The sequence below is a fragment of the Piliocolobus tephrosceles genome, chromosome 3 (assembly GCF_002776525.5).
Source record: "Piliocolobus tephrosceles isolate RC106 chromosome 3, ASM277652v3, whole genome shotgun sequence".
Lineage (NCBI taxonomy): Eukaryota > Metazoa > Chordata > Mammalia > Primates > Cercopithecidae > Piliocolobus > Piliocolobus tephrosceles.
The window spans coordinates 140778434-140783012 of NC_045436.1; the positions used below are offsets into that span (position 1 = coordinate 140778434).

Below are 4579 nucleotides of genomic sequence, written 5' to 3' on the forward strand. Positions count from 1 at the left end.
CACACATACATGTATCACATATATCCTCTCAGTTCTGTTTCTTTGGAGAATTCAGACTAGAGAAAGAAGGGAATATTTACTTGATCCTGAAATGTGAGACAACCAGTAAAAGAAAAGACCAACATTTATTTGAATATAGATGCAAAACTCTACAATGAATTATTTTCAAATTAAATATATCAACATATTAAAAGAATACTACGTCAAACATAAACTAGTGGTATTTACTCCAGAAATACAAAGTCGGGTCAACATTCAACATTCAACCTATAGCTCCTCATATTAACAAAATAAAGAAGATATACAGCTGGGCGTGGTGGCTCATTCCCATAATCCCAGCACTTTGGGAGGCCGACACAGGAGGGTGACTTGAGGTCAGGAGTTAGAGACCAGCCTGCGCAGCGCAGTGAAACCTTGTCTACTAAAAATACAAAAATTATCCAGGGGTGGTGGACCCAGGTATAGTCCTAGCTACTTGAGAGGCTGAGGTGGGAAAATCACTTGAACCTGGGATGTGGAGGCTGCAGTGAGCCAAGATTGTGGCACTGCACAACAGCCTGGGCAAGAGAGCGGAACTTCATCTAAAAATATATATATATATATATATCTGTAAAAATATATATATATATATATATAATACATACACACACACACACACACACACACACACATATATATCTGTAAAAATAAAACAACACATTCTCCCTTCCTGGACCCTTATGTCCAGCACGCTGCCCTGCAAAGGCAAGGAAGAGAAGGCTGAGCACAACAGAGGGTAAGTGAGGTCTGCACTGCCACCAATTGTACTGTAGAAGAGCATATAGTCTGACCTGGCTTTTTTCAGTTTCCCACCAGATCCAGCCAGATGCCAGAAGCAGATGAACTGTACGAGAGTGGACAGAAGAGAAAATATCTGATCAACTGAAAAAACATTGTCAAGTAGGTGCCAACTACTTCGAGACCTCTTATGATCTGTAGAACTAGTGCTTATAGGATAGTTATTTAAGATAATGTAACACCAACCATAGTTGATCTTAGCAGTCATTTAAACAATCTACATGATAGGGAAAATGAATAGAAGAATTGAGTGAAGATGAAATCAGAACACATAAAGCAGAAAATATTTACAACACTGAAGAGGAAAATGCACACACACAAATACACACATACACACATGCACACACACACATACACACATATACACATGCACACACACACACACAAACCAATAACAGCAATGCTCAGAACCCCAGTGCAGAGAAGGGGATGAAGAACAGGATTAGAACATTTTACCGCTAATCTTTGACAAGAAGGAAAACAAAAAAATACATAAAGTCTCTATTTGAAGTTTTGATTCTCATGAGAAAGCTAAACATAAAGTCTTTTTTTTTATTTTTATTTTTTTATTATACTTTAAGTTCTAGGGTACATGTGCATAACGTGCAGGTTTGTTACATATGTATACATGTGCCATGTTGGTGTGCTGCACCCATCAACTCGTCAGCACCCATCAATTCATCATTTATATCAGGTATAACTCCCCAATGCAATCCCTCCCCCCTCCGCCCTCTCCATGATAGGCCCCATTGTGTGATGTTCCCCTTCCCGAGTCCAAGTGAGCTCATTGATCAGTTCCCACCTATGAGTGAGAACATGCGGTGTTTGGTTTTCTCTTCTTGTGATAGTTTGCTAAGATTGATGGTTTCCAACTGCATCCATGTCCCTACAAAGGACGCAAACTCATCCTTTTTTATGGCTGCATAGTATTCCATGGTGTATATGTGCCACATTTTCTTAATCCAGTCTGTCACTGATGGACATTTGGGTTGATTCCAAGTCTTTGCTATTGTGAATAGTGCCGCAATAAACATACGTGTGCATGTGTCTTTATAGTAGCATAATTTATAATCCTTTGGGTATATACCCAGTAGTGGGATGGCTGGGTCATATGGTACATCTAGTTCTAGATCCTTGAGGAATTGCCATACTGTTTTCCATAATGGTTGAACTAGTTTACAATCCCACCAACAGTGTAAAAGTGTTCCTATTTCTCCACATCCTCTCCAACACCTGTTGTTTCCTGACTTTTTAATGATTGCCATTCTAACTCGTGTGAGAGGGTATCTCATTGTGGTTTTGATTTGCATTTGTCTGATGGCGAGTGATGATGAGCATTTTTTCATGTGTCTGTTGGCTATATGAATGTCTTTTTAAGTAGAAAGCTGAAACTGGATCCTTTCCTTACTCCTTATATGAAGATTAATTCAAGATGGATTAGAGACTTAAATGTTAGACCTAATACCATAAAAACCCTAGAAGAAAATCTAGGTAGTACCATTCAGGACATAGGCATGGGCAAGGACTTCATGTCTAAAACACCAAAAGCAACGGCAGCAAAAGCCAAAATTGACAAATGGGATCTAATTAAACTAAAGAGCTTCTGCACAGCAAAAGAAACTACCATCAGAGTGAACAGGCAACCTACAGAATGGGAGAAAATTTTTGCAATCTACTCATCTGACAAAGGGCTAATTTCCAGAATCTACAAAGAACTCAAACAAATATACAAGAAAAAAACAAACAACCCCATCAAAAAGTGGGGAAAGGATATGAACAGACATTTCTCAAAACATAAAGTCTTTATTTGAAATTTTACTACTGATAACTATCAAGCACTGCTGGAGTGCTGGATAAATTCTGATGAAGAGGCCCTAAGAAAGCACTCTGAGACAACAGTGGCTAACACAACACACTGTTCTGTTTGGAAACACAATAGAATCATATGCTAGAGATCTGTGAGAGCTGTATTAGGGAAGAAACTCTAAGGGAAGTGAGAATCTCACACTTCCTTGTCATTATCATTCTTTGTCAGTTTGTGTTGCTATAAAGGAATACCTGAGGCTGGGTAACTTATAAAGAAAACAGAGTTATTTGGCCTATGGTTCTGCAGGCTGTACAAGAAGCATGGCACCACCATCTGCGTCTGGTGAGGGATTCAGCCTGCTTCTACTCAGGGTGTAAGGTAAAGGGGAGCTGGTGCATGCATAGATAACATGACTGGAAAAAGAGAGGGGAGAGAGATGCCGGGTTCCTTGCAACAAGCAGCTGTTGTAGAAACTAAGACAGCAAAAACTCACACATTACTACAAGGACGGCACTACGTGATTCATGAGGAATTTACCCCATGACCGAAACACCCCCTGTTCATCCCCACCTTTAACATCAAATTTTAACATGACATTTAAAGGGTCAAATATCCAAACCACAGCCATCACTGACAATGTAGTGGATATATCAGGGCAAGTGCACCCACTTGTGTTGGTGAGGTTTGTTTAAGAATCTCATAACCTGAGAGAGGAATCTGTGGGCTTCCTGCCTTATGAAGCTGAAGCAGAAATTTTGGCTGTGAAATTTCACACTACCATAACTGAGAAATGGGGACTAAATATGGAGTATTATTGTGATGGCCAAGTTTACATTGTGTGCAATGGATTCTCTTCCAAAATGAAAGTTGTTTCTCCTAGACTTTTAAAAACATATCCCCAAGGTATCTACCCACCCTGCCTTTCCTGTGCTTTAGTCTGTGATTGGCAAAATCAGTGCCTATTATGGGTGTATCTGTTGCATTAGGAACAACTGCAGAAGTTTCTTTATTTTTTCCATCAATCATAACTGCTTTTAGGAGTGACAGTGTCATTTCTGCTCTTTTTCAAAACAGTGGAGAAAAGGGTAAATGACTAAAGGATATTTGGTTTTCTCATTGAACAGGCAGGCATGATTCTTTTGAAATTTTAGTGGACCTCATGCTAGCACTTCTTTGGGTTTAAATGATATAAAAGATGATGTAATATTAGATGGGACAACTGAGTACCCAGCCAAGAATTTGTCCTCTGTAGTGCAGCAACAGATTTTGATTTTGTTGTTACCATTGTTGTTATTAAAAATGTCCTTTAAAAGAACCCCTTGAAGAAATCTCCAGGGTCACACCTTTGATATTATCTTTGTAGGCAGTAGTTTGACTACAGTACTACATTCATTCAATGAAGTGATGGAAGATATTGAAGTCTATCATTATTTTTAGCTTGAGGAAGCCACAGATTTGGCAACCAAAATTGATAGTCAAATAAAACTCCCTGGGCAATTCCATAGAGCTTACCAAGGTAACATGGCATCTCAACTGATCTCTGAGAGTTTTTATAAAGAAACCCTAAGTGTTCCAACAGTGGAGCACATTTTTCAGAAACTGAAAGATGTATTCTCAGAACAGTACCTCAAAGATATGTTCTCAGAAAAGTATCTCAAATCTATGATATGCTTATTTCTGGTGCCTTCAGTCATAGGACAGCTTAAATTCAATACATCTGAGAAACACCATGCTGACAAGTACAGAAATCACTTACCCAGTACAGACATGCTCTCAGCTGAGCTTCCTTGTTGAAGGGTCAAATGGAAACATAGAGGTAAAGATATAGGACTTCTGTCCCCCATGTGTGAAGCATTCCACCTGCCTGACATCATTTTTTCCTAATGTGTGTGCATTGTTAAAGGACCTGTGTATTCTTCCTGTGATGAAGATTGA

The 4579-nt window shown here is 39.0% G+C and overlaps 1 pseudogene; it reads left to right on the forward strand.

Moving 5' to 3' along the window:
* The first annotated feature begins 719 nt into the window (after positions 1 to 719).
* Positions 720 to 3827, forward strand: LOC111550875 (annotated as a pseudogene).
* The last annotated feature ends 752 nt before the right edge of the window (positions 3828 to 4579 follow it).